The sequence below is a fragment of the Watersipora subatra genome, chromosome 7 (assembly GCF_963576615.1).
Source record: "Watersipora subatra chromosome 7, tzWatSuba1.1, whole genome shotgun sequence".
NCBI classification, from domain to species: Eukaryota; Metazoa; Bryozoa; class Gymnolaemata; order Cheilostomatida; family Watersiporidae; genus Watersipora; species Watersipora subatra.
The window spans coordinates 54825388-54838049 of record NC_088714.1 but is presented as its reverse complement, the minus strand read 5'-3'; the positions used below and the strand labels follow the sequence as shown (position 1 = coordinate 54838049).

Here is a 12662-nt window from a genome sequence, read left to right as displayed (position 1 = left end):
AGATGACCCGATGATGCCCGTAGAAGGGGAGGTTGACCCAGATGCTTAGTCAAGGCATGGGAGCAGGTAAAAATAGACAAGTACGTACTCAGAACTTGCAGGTTAAAGCTCAAAGATAACAAATTAGGCTGGCGAGAGCTACAATGGCCTGGAGATTAAGTATGGGAAGAGGATGACTCAACCCATACAGGTTAGACCAATTTGGTCATTACCTGCATGCTCATGTATGATTACTATGCTCCTGTTTAATACCTTGGGTAAACTTGCTAACTTCTGCTCCCAGCGTGACTAACACTTTGCTGAGCTCATGATGACGTAAAAGGGTTAGATACTCTTATAAATACTGAAAGACCAAGGATTGTGCTTTCTTTACAAACAAATTCTTATTACCATCAAGTGACCAGTAGGAAAACAACACTACAGCCAAAGAATGAACAATGACGGTCTTGCTTTCAACTGATGTTATATTTTGTTCGTGTATCCACAGTAGAATATTGATTGTATTGATATCAATGTTGATTGTTTGATGTCTTATGTTCAATTTCAGCTATAACAGAATCACCCAGAGTTAAAATTGTCAGTTCCTGTCATTCAATTAAATCGAAGCCAGATGTTATGTATTAGTAAAACCGAATGCGTTTGAGTAAACCGTCGTAGGCTACTGTAGTGGAATAATTTTCCAAGATCTTTTCGCGGCTGTCCAATATTAACTACTAATATCAGATCACAATATGTTGTGTCTAATGCTATCTCTCTTACTTGCATGTGTGGTTGCGGTTTATGAGGATGTAAGTACTAAATATCTCAAGCTTATATACCAAAGATATATATGTATACAAGTAATCTGCACTAAAAACCCATAAATCAAAAAATGGATAAGTACAACAGAAAAATGAGTCGCCCGTGTTACTATATAGAAGTATAAGACGTCTTATTTGAGTTTTATATCGTAAGACTTCTTATCCATTAAAATACATAAAGTTAGGAATATGCTATGAACGCGTTGTAAAGCCCCGTTAAGTAATTCTAATTGTAATGTTTACAATGAATACAGTCGAGATATAATAATTCAGCAAATCATTGCGTTAGAACCACACGTCCCAATCTCAGCAATGGGTATATAGATATGTACGTATGTCGGCCCATATGTATATAGATATATATATATTTTTTTTTCTTTATGTTCCAATTAGTGAGGCTTGGAACTCGGTTTTTTTCATTTATGCATGTGATCTGGAGCTAAAATAGAGTTTGATAGTTACTGAGCCCATATACTACATAGAGTTGAAGCATATAAAAAAACAGAAAGTTCTCAACGGCACCATAGAATCAGAATATTATGGACTCGGACTCGAAATAAGGTTGGTGAATGAATTTACACGTTTTAGATTCTCCAATCTAGTTAATCCAGTTTTTCTATTATGAAATCCCATTAAAATTCACATTCTACTAAAACTTTACTAACATAATTTCGAACAGGGCTGTCCACACCACTGTAAATGCTTCCATGAGGTGTGGGACTGTGGCAGGTTGCCACCCAACACTACTTCTACTACTTCAACTTTGACTACTCACCCTACCACTGCGGCATCCGAGACTCACTCCACTACGACCGACCTACCTGTCTTCATTGGTGAGCCAAACCTGACAACTTCCATTTCTTCCATTAATGTTACGGGTGCTGTGGAAACACTGCAATACTTTACCAAAGAAAGAGTAAATATTGGTATGTCATAGATATTATGAAAGAAGTATCTTCTTTCAGTCTCGCACTATTCTCAAACACTTTTTATTAGTAGATTGGAATATACTAGGCACCGTCATTGCGGTGGCTGGAATTTTGCTTGCCGTAGTATTTTGGTGCTTATTTAGAAAGTACTCCAATAGACGGCCATCGTCTGTAACTTAATATCTTCACCGCCAAAGCCCTGAAGAGGCTTGACTCGAATCTTTGGCTTCTTAAATGCCTTTTATATTTGATATATATATTTTGAATAAATAATCTATGGTTTGGTACCCTTCTATTATACTTGATTTCCTCAAGTGTTGATAGCAATGATTTTATTTTAGACCCGATCATTCTGGACATCTTCCTTATATGTGGGATGCTATTAAGTATTCCTGTCATATTCCTACTGATAACCTGCTACCACCATGCATACCACCTGAATATTCTGACAAAAAAAATGGTTGCATGTTGCTTAACTATGATAATACTACCAGTGAACTCAAAGTATAATGCGATGTCTCACGAGCACGTCGTAAACTAAATATGATCATGCCCCTGTGAAAAATGAATTTACTCCGTAAATTGCATACTAAGATTAAATAAAACAAATACTTAAGCCCAATCTTAACTTTATTACGCTCGTATATGTTTACATATATAAAGGTATATCTTGACAGCTAAATATGATACATTGAACCTGATTCTTCTGATTAGCAAGGTGAGAGTCTGAGCTCGTATACAGAAAATCTGCATCCCGCTTCCGCTTAACCCTCCGCCGGAGAGCGTATCTACCATCTGCATATTTCCGCGTTCGTTGTTCTGGCTCGGGTGGTGGTTGTTTTCTGTTTATCTGACTGTTGTCATTCACAGGTACTTCAGAATCATTGCCTTGGGGAGATACTGAATCTCCGAAAGCGGTTAAATGTTCCGCTCTGTTCCTCTTACTGCCGTCTGAGACTCCTGAAGTGTTATCTGCTGATTTGTCATTTTCAGGTTTTCTAGTGCCATCTGACGGGTAGCTAACCTCTGGTTTCCCACCACTACAAGAAGAATTACCTTCCCTATCACTGGTATACGAATCAGCGCCGGCGTCATCACTGGCATCTGATTCGTCATCAGGTGAGTACCCTAAATCTATATCTAGCTCATGGCTAATGCCCCTCACTGCAGGCCTGTGACAACGTTTCAGTGTATTTAGGTTTACTCTGAATGGTTTCTGATCCGGTTCGTCAAATAATTGAATGTCCGCATAGTTTTATGTCATCTTCTTGACGATGTAAATCCCCTGCCATCTCTTTATGAGTTTGGATGTTCAATTTCCGTAACCTCGGGAGTTATAGTAGAGGACCGCGTCTCCCACTTGTAACGTGGATGGGGTTGCCCTTTTGTCGTAATACTTCGTCTGATTAGTTTTTCTCTTTCCCATGGCTTGTCTAGCATGTTCCCAAACTGTGGCCATACGCTCATGCAGTTCTGCTGCATATGTACCTGGGCTTAGTCGTTCGGGTAACTTTGGTTGTGTCATGTCATACGGCATCCTCATCTCCCTGCAGAACAACAGCATGCTTGGTGATGCGTTGATGACTGTATGACGAGCAGAGTTGTGAGCCATTTGCACGAAGGGCAGATACGTGTCCCAATCTTTGTGATTTTCAGCCATAAGTGTGACAGCTTCTGTTCAATAGTGCGGTTTGTAACTTCTGTGAAGCCATTAGTTTGAGGGCGGTAGGGAGTAGTTTTACGAGGATCTACCCGTAACAGAGAATTAATATCAGTGATCACCTCGCTGAGGAAGTTTTTTGCTCTGTCACTGAGTAAAACTCTACTGCAACCGAACCTGCAGAAGATTCTTTTGATGTATGACCTGGCCACTGTCATAGCTGCCTGGTCTCTACATGCTTCCAACTCTGTGTAAATGGTAAAGTGATCTGTCCACACCAGAATGTGCTTCATGCCAGAGTCACTCTCCACGAAGGGTCCCTGAAAGTCCACTGACAACACGTCAAATGGGCTGTCTGCCATTTGATATTTCATGGGTACTCTTAGAGGGGTTTTAGGGTCTTTATTCCTTTGGCATGACTCACACTGGCTAATGTGTCTTCTTACTTCCTTGTTCATATTGGTAAACCAGTATTTGCTTCTTAACTTGAGCAAAGTTTTACTCACTCCTGGGTGAATTGACATAAGGGACTCGTGGGCTGCGAAGAGCAAGTCTTTTCTCTGGTTGGCTGGTATGGCCAGCAGACGTTGACCATCTCTTGCCTTGTATAGCACCCCATTCACCAGCTCAAATCCAAAGCTTTTTTCCATAATCACTGTACGCTCTCTTTTAGAAGCGTCTGGTGGAAATTTTCTCTTGCTCAGGTAGAGCATAATAGGAGAAAGGTAGTAGTTTCTGGACTGCGCTAATGACATGCCCCTGTCATTTTCATCTAAATCTTCATCGATCATATTCACCTCGTCAGCTCGGGACAGTGCGTCAGCGACTAGATTCTTTTTGCCCGCTTTGTGCTCTATATCGAAAAAGTAATCAGCCAGTTGTACCGCCCATCTTGCCAACCTGGCCGTGAGATCGCTCTTCTTTACAATATAGGTGAATGCTACATTGTCTGTTTGAACCTTGAAATGGGTGTTCATTAAAAACGCCCTATAATGCTTCACCGCACATAAGATAGCAAACAGCTCTTGCTCGCAAGCCTCCCACTTTCGCTCGGGTGCTTTGAGTGCTCGGGAGTAAAACGACACAGGATGAGATTTGCCATCTTCTCCTACTTGTGAGAGTACTGCACCTACGGCCGTGGCACTCGCATCCGTCGTGAGAACGAAAGGCCTCGAGAAGTCTGGGAAAGCTAATATTGGCGCTGAGGTGATTCTTTCTTTGAGCACTTCCATCGCGTGCTGCCACTCCTCGGCCCATACAAATGGTACATCTTTTGTTAGATGTATAAGAGGGGCCGCAATAGAAGAGAATCCTTTTATGTATGTTCTGTAGAAGGAGAATAGGCCTAGTAACCTTTTAACTCCCGTCTTATCCGTTGGTGCTTTGAATTTGGATACCTTTTCAGTGTTATGTGGGGCTACCGCTATTCCCTTGGCAGATATAACATGTCCCAAGTACGTGAGCTCTCTCTGACAAAAGGTACTCTTTGACAACCGGTATTTGAGTTCAGCGAACCGGAGTCTAGAAAATACTGTTCTGAGCAACTCCAAATGTTTGTCAAATGTCCTAGAGGTCATGAGCCAATCATCCAAATATACACAGCTACTGCCCTCAGTAATGAGATCTGCCATTATAGCCAGTGTCAACCTTCGGAAGGTACTAGGGGACCCACATGCCCCCTGAGGCATCACATTCCAACGGTAGGTACCGAATGGTGTTATAAAGAAAGATTTTTCTTTCGAATTTTCATGAAGGGACACCTGATGGAATCCCGAACACAGGTCGATACTACTGAAATAGCTTTTACCATGCATGATCTCCATAGCATTGTCTGTGTTCGTAAGGGCCATTGAATGCTTGACTGTAACTGCGTTCAATTTCCTGTAATCCACACAAAATCTCCACGTACCATCCTTCTTTTTCACCAAGACTATCGGTGAACTCCACGCTCCTGTGCTCATCGATATCAGTCCTTGTTCCATCATTTTGTCAATCTGATCTTTCACTTCTGCACGGAGTTGTACAGGTATATTGTGTAGTCTACTACGTACCGGCGTAGCTCCCGGAACAGTTTCTATTACGTGTTCCACTATGGAAGTCCGACCAAGCTCTGTAATACCTTCCGCTATCGTGTCCAGGAATTCTTTGATCAGGGCTCTCAATTGTCGTATTTGGCTCTGGTTTAAATCAGTATTCTCCATTTTCAACGAATCTCCTGGTCTACTATCAGATTGTACCACAGGTTTATCCTTAAGTAGACGTAGGTCCTCTTCAAGACTTTCCACACTTCCTACTATCGCGTTGACTGGCATGATCTGAAATGAGGAGCTTGTGTGTAGTATGGGGAAACGGATCATCCCTGTATTTGCTCGATCTACTGATCTTCCAATCAACAGACTCCTTGAAGTCGCTAACTGATTGCCTTCAAAAAGGCACAGTCGACCTTCCTTGAAGTCGTGCTCTACGCGAATGTCTATTAAAGTCTGGGAGAAAGGAGGTAGTCGCATATGGTCTACCATCCTTACAGCATGTTTATTTCCCTTGTGTATGCAAATTTTGGCATCTCGTTGGATGACTGCTCTATCTCCCATCGGTACATCCGTGTTTCCAATTTTCAGCAAACATTTGTCAAAGTTATATGCAACCTCACCTAACTTGGCCAAGAAATCTTTGCCTAAAATCACTTCATGGGAAATCTGATCCGCTATATGGAGGCAATGAGTATAAACCTCTTCTAACGTGATTTTAGCTGCTGTCCTGCCTATAATTTTCAGAGTGTCATTGGTCACTCCTGTAGCAGATATCTTGTGTTAGTGAATAGGTAATTTCAGTCGGGCGGCGATATCAGCTCTAATCAATGTGATAATGGCTCCTGCATCGGCTAAAGCCAAACAAGGTTTTCCCGAAATTAGAACTCGTACCACTGCATGTCGACATTTTTTCCCTTTTGATGTGATTCCATTCATTCCATCCTGGCTAGTTGGTGGGTTGCTTGATTGTCAATGTTGGGTTGCATATTGCTTTTGCGGGAAGTAAGTGGGGAATGGCAAGTTGGTGTCATTGACATTAGACACTATACCTATTCCCTGGGTCGTACAATGGAGGCGCATGAAGGGCCCCTGCGAAGGCGCTTCAGATGGTGATAAGGACTTCATATGCACTCTTCTGCAATCGCACTGAGTCGTGACGTCTCCTCTGGTTGCGAGGATCTCATCATTTCCGTCTTTAAACATAGGGGTGTCTTCTGCAATGGCTTCGATATCTTCATCTGTGACTCCACCTTCAACATTTGCTACTAGGGCGCTCCTGTAGCGTTGAATTCGATCTGCGAGGCAATTCGTGTATAACTTATACGCCACTGCAAATGAGGCAAGTAATGTCACCCCCAAGTTACACAGAAATGACCACATCTCAAATCCATTAGCAACATGTCCTCCCGTTAGAAACCAGAAATAAGCGTTCCCAAACACGCCCTCATTGGACTCTCTTATATTGTCTTCCAATGTTTGGTGTCTGGTAGCCGATACACCCATGGCATTCAGTACTTGCTTCTGAGGACTTAGCGTGGCCAGTAGATTGTTGAGACTGCTGTGGTCGCTAAAGTGCTGCCAGTTTAGTCTGTGAGCTCGACTATAAATGGTCTCGTGAATCTTTGGTGGGTTAGCTCCCAAATGGATATTCGGAATAGATATATTGTGTAGTAACTCGGCTTTAGTGAGTGTTCCATCTCGATGGTAAGTGTAGACTGTTCCATTTAGTTTAATAAGCGACTCGTCTCTTAAACGGCAGTTGACATGAATGGAATCTGTATGAACCACATTAGTTGTCGAGTCTACAAACCCAACATAGGTATCACCACCGAAAGTAATGTTGATGGGCAAATACTCTGTGCAGTTGTTCTCCTCCATGCCCAAGAACTTGTGAGAGTCCGGATTAAGTTCAGTGCAGGGGAACACTTGCACAAAGTCGGGTCCTTGTCTGGCTATGTCGGAAGTATTCAACAGGAAGCGGGCACTAGTAGTGGGATGTTGAGTTAGGAGCAAGGCTATTATTTTCAAGGTCTTTGCAATATTGTTGCAGGTATACGCATAATTGCTCCAAAATTGGGTTTTTTCTGTGTGCAATCTGGTAGGCTAATGGTTGTATCATGGCGTTCAGCATTGCAGTATCCTCTCCCACAGCTGCATTTTCCTTCCTCGTGTAGTTGGCCAAGTCGACCATGGTGACATTATTGAGTAGGCGAACTACCAACCTTTGGTCCGTAACTGTCACGGACCGATCGGAACAATCCTTCACGGTGTTTAAGCCATGTTTGTGGAATGCTAGCGCTAGGTTAAGGTCGGTGCTTACAAAATGACCATCAAAATATGTACCATTCACCTTCTAATCTTCCGTAAATTCGCACGTAGTATTAGCATTCTCATTCCAAATTAATACCATGCCATCCGCTAGTAAACAACTCTTATCTTCATACTAGCAGCTCGACACATCTCCAGTTGTCGATTAAAAAATGTCTTGACCATGTCTCTTGTAAACACTGGCCTCAATGACCGAACACTGTTCAGCCGTAAAGTCATGCTTTTTGCAGCAGTACCTGTACTCTGCATTGATGGTGTTTTTTTGTAATGTAGACACCATTACCACCTTCCAGATGTTCCGCTGAGCATCGTCTCGTGTTTACCATCGAGACACATTCTTCCCTCGTAACGGTTGTGCTCTTACTTGACGTAGTTTTCTGTTCGATATCCGATAACCAACTTATTTCGGTTGTTATTGTCTGCGTAAACTTACTGCACTGGTAGGCGATGCTGGACCATTGCACTAGGTTTTTTCTGATATACCATAAGTTGCATGACCTGTGGTTTCGTGGTAGAGTTGTCAACAGACTGTTTATCACACACGTAGTTGGTATTTATCCCGTAGATGTGCGGCTTATCCGTCGGTGAAGATCCGCAAATCAGTGGTCTTGTAAGGTGTACAGCGGAAGAAGGGGTAGTAAGGACGGCTAGAACAGTGCACACCAGCATTGGTGCATATGCAATCGTTTTTGTGCCCTTTACCTTGGTACCTTTCTGATGGGTTCCTGGTTTTGCTTCCTCATCCTTCGGTTGAGTGAGCAAAGCATGTGCAAACTGTTCATCATCCAGTCTTAAAATTCCTTTCGGTATTCCCCACCTGATTCACTTTGTTGCCGGATCTATCACCGTAGTTGCCGTTATGTCTGTTGCTATAACAATTTTCCGTACATTGGTTTTTCTTTTTGCAAATTTTACAGAACTTTGTTGGGGGGATATTTCTTGTCGAGTCGTTGGATGCCATGTTGTGGTTAAACTGCTTCTTCCCTTGTCCATAATTATCTCCTTAAGCTGTCTGAACACGGTTTTGACAAACGGTTGTCTGTCTTTATTAATAGTTGGGTTTTGTGCTGTCTGACCTTTAGAAGTTTGAGATTTCACCAGTTCGGTCAATGCCTTGACCTGCTTGGCTAACCCCTCTACTCTTGACACTTCTGGTTTTTTCCTTTGGTTTTTGAGACCGAATTTCATTCACGTTGTGGGCGTTAGCTGCCACAAGTCTGTCCTTTTCCAACAGCGTCGTTATATTCTGTAGTCTTGGCTATCTCTAATGCTCGAGCCAATGTGCAATCCCCTGCAGCCATTATCTTATCCTGGTATGTTTCCTTCAGGCCATTTATGAAGGCATCCCTGATGAATTGATCTTTGTAGTATTCGGGGATTCCCGAATACGCGGCCTTGTTCGAGGTCACCAGTTCATCATAAAATAGCCCTACAGACTTCTTCCCTTGAGTCAATGTGAACACGGCTCTTCCTTTCATTGTTTTATGTTGGAGATAGGTCTTGTCCAACTCGCCTTTGAGGGCTAGGTAGCTTCTAACACAAGGGTTACCCCCTTTTACCAGACTTATGTAGGCCTGATACGCCGATCCCTTTAGAGACTTCGGCAGGCATTGGGCAAGTTGCTAGTTACTTAAGCCGAAGATGAGCATGTCCACTTCCCACCTCTCCGTAAATCCTTGCCAGCTTTCCTGTGGCTCATCAGCAAAGCTGATCATGGTTTCAAAGTTGGGAAGTACTATGGGAGCGGCAGCAGACCTCAGGGCTGTGCCTGATATGGGCGATGCCAGATATACAGGCTCTTGGAAGTGGGCAACATTACCCGCTTGGGCCTGCATTTGATACCCCGGCGAGGGGGGCAAATCCTCCCGGTGGGGGGACAACTCCTCCCGGCAGAATTTCATAGCCTGTCTGCGGCATTGGCTTTGGAACCTGTACTATCGGTTGCCCTGAGAATGGTTGTTGTGGAGACGTTATAACAGGTTGTGGTTGTAAATTCATTCGCTCGACTGATTGGCCACTAGTGAAGGGCGGTTGACCAATTGCTTGTGGTGGGCCAGTCACAGTTCGGGGTGTACTAGCTGCTGACGGCTTCCCAAATATGATTGGTTGTTGCAGAGGGGCCTGATTTGGTTGAGATGTGTTTGCCTGCAATAACATCATCTGCAAATCAGCCGGTATAGATCTCCATACGGCTTCTGCTTGTTGTTCTTTACTCATGGCAGGTAATGTCCGCTGTGGCTGAATCATTGGGGCGGCAAAACGCATCATGCCCGGTTGAGTCGCTGTTTGGGGAGGCTGCGGTGGCCTGAATGGTGGCTGATATGCGGTGGTAAGTTGCGGATTAGGTACAGGTGGGTAACCTATTGGTTGCTGCTCTTGTGTATCGATACCTACTCGCCTATCCGTGTTAGCCTGGTGGTAACTCGGTGGTAGATAGTTACCTAGCGAGGGTGGTTGCTTGAGACTGGGTGGATCTTCTAAACTCACTGACACTTCAGAGGCTGAACTCGCAAAAGACATTTCGCCACTTGTATTATTAACATCAGTTAAAGGTACTGTATTGATATCAGGGTATAGCCCTGCTTCAGCAGCTTTGGGCTGCCCATTAGAAGCAGTGCTTACCGATTGAGTAAAAGGTGTCATCTCCTCGGTGGAGACTGGTTGGTAGGGTCTATTGCTTCTTGTCCTGCCTCCAACCATACCACGCAGCCATGATCCTGCTTGTTCCATGCTTCAACGCAAATATTTTCCTTTGTATTTGCCACTCTAGGTGTTGTAACAACAACAGTTTCTCGTGCGCTATGTATAAATTACTTCGTTTCAGAATTAATGAAGCTTTCAGAGAATACTTAGATTGGCTATTGTTGCTATGGTTACTGTTTTTATTGCTCCAGCTATGATCACACAAGTTTGACAATAACTCGGTTCAATCAACAATGGATTAAATGACCACTTAGTAAAGTATAATCGATTAAAGTGTAAGCGACTGTAATTCTTTTAAAATTCAATTGAGTTAATTATCTGCTAATTAATTTCCAAAATTAAACAAAAGGTTTTCCCTGTCGCTTATATTGCAGAATTGCCACTATTTTAGTGTATTTGCGATTGCTTGGAAGCTATATAAGCGTACAATCAGTTTTCCTAAGGTAACTACTCTACTAGTTATCACCAGGATTTTATGGTAAATCTGCAGGTGCTTGAAAACTGTAAAAACAAATCAAAATAATTTAGTTTCCCTATCTTTGGCTGCCCTACACTATTTTTACCCTATTATTTGGTGAATTTGTAAGCATCTGGAAACTAAAACGGTTAGTAAATCAGTTTCCCTATTGTTAGCTGCACTACACTAATTCTTACCCCATGCTTTGGGAAATTTGTAGGCGCTTGAAAACTAACTTATCTGCTTGCTCTGACAGAGGGGTGATTTCAATTTGTTTCTTGTGAGATTCAAGTTCCCTAAGCAGTGACGCTAATTTGTTATGGATAGGGCACTTATCCGTTTAACAGTAGCAGCTTGGAATGTGTCTCAAATGTGTGTGACGGCTAAAACCATTAATCACTTATGCAGTTAATTCAGCTCACCCGTCTTAAAAGCACACTGTCCACAATGGATTAACAACTGCAGATGGAAACAACACAAAATTGCAAGCAGAAAACCAAGAGGGGGCGATCCACCAGGACGTCCAATCACTTGGCAGCGGGGCCGGCAAAGAACCTAGCCTCCACCACAATGTTATAGCTCCTTTTACTGCTTTTAATTACTAAGACAATACTATAACAACACTATATCAAACCTAGCGTAGCTATTTCAATCAAGATTATTGATAAATGCAATCAATGTAATAATTTCAAATACCTGTTGTAGCGTTCTTGAGTTGATCGCGATCCCAGTGCGTCCACCAGGTTGGAAATCCGGACTCCAAAAGAATACCTTTCTGTCCTCCAGATCTCCCACCTTAGGTAGGTTAGTGACGCTCTGCTTGCGTGTATCAATCCTATTGGATCTTTCTTGAAACCTGGAAGTTCTAGCCTGAGACGAAACAGTAGATAAGATGATCAATAACACTGATGAAGTCGTTTGTGGAATATTGAGATTCTAGGCTCCCCTCCGCTTTCTAACTTTAGCTAGATTACACAGTTAAGAATGACGTTGTTGCTGACATAAATCACTGTTCGTGTCTGACTGCAATTGATACCTTTAAGGCACCATTGAGTACCAATATATCACTTATTTTGAAGGTTCCTCTTCCTACGAATAGTGTGAGTTAGAATCAGCAACTACCCATTGTTCAATATATATATATATATATATAGAATCCCTCTTACATTCAATTCCAGCTATAACAACCTGATCAAGTTTCTTAAACAACTCTGTCAGCGTGTAACAATCTTATTGGATCTTTCCTTAAACTTGGAAGTTCTAGCCTGAGACGAAAAGATAGAAAAGATGATGAGTTAGACTGATGGTGTCGTTTGGTAGAATATCAAGATTCTAGCCTACCTCCGCTTTCTAACTTTAGCTAGATTACACAGTTCACGTTGACGTGGTTGCTGCCCATAAATCAAGGTTATTGACGGTTCCTCTTCCTATGAATGTTGTGAGTCAACCTCCGCAACTATCTATTGTTCAGAATATATAGAGTCCGTCTTATGTTCAATTTCAGCTATAACAACTTGAAGGGGTGTACTTTACTGCTGTCATGATAAATCTTCTAGTTTTAAAATATATCTTACCTGGCATACATTATAATTATTCCTTGTTAGTTCTCCTATGCTCTTGTAATCACAAAATGTTATCGATAAATTAATTAATTAGTATTAATAATAGCTGCCATCCACCGCCAACATAAATTCCTGTTCGCAGACCGCGATAGCGTCTCCTCGCGCATGAAGAATCTTTGTGCGACTAACCGCT

The 12662-nt window shown here is 42.5% G+C and overlaps 1 long non-coding RNA gene across 2 annotated transcripts in view; it reads right to left on the bottom strand.

Moving 5' to 3' along the window:
- Positions 1–12662, bottom strand: part of LOC137400085 (uncharacterized) — a 38674-nt gene extending 26012 nt beyond the window's left edge. For both annotated transcript variants that reach the window (XR_010979215.1, XR_010979216.1), the window contains exons 1-2: positions 12482–12662; positions 11604–11777 (exon numbers count right to left, since the gene is read on the bottom strand). This is a non-coding gene — a long non-coding RNA (uncharacterized lncRNA). The remainder of the gene's footprint in view (positions 1–11603; positions 11778–12481) is intronic.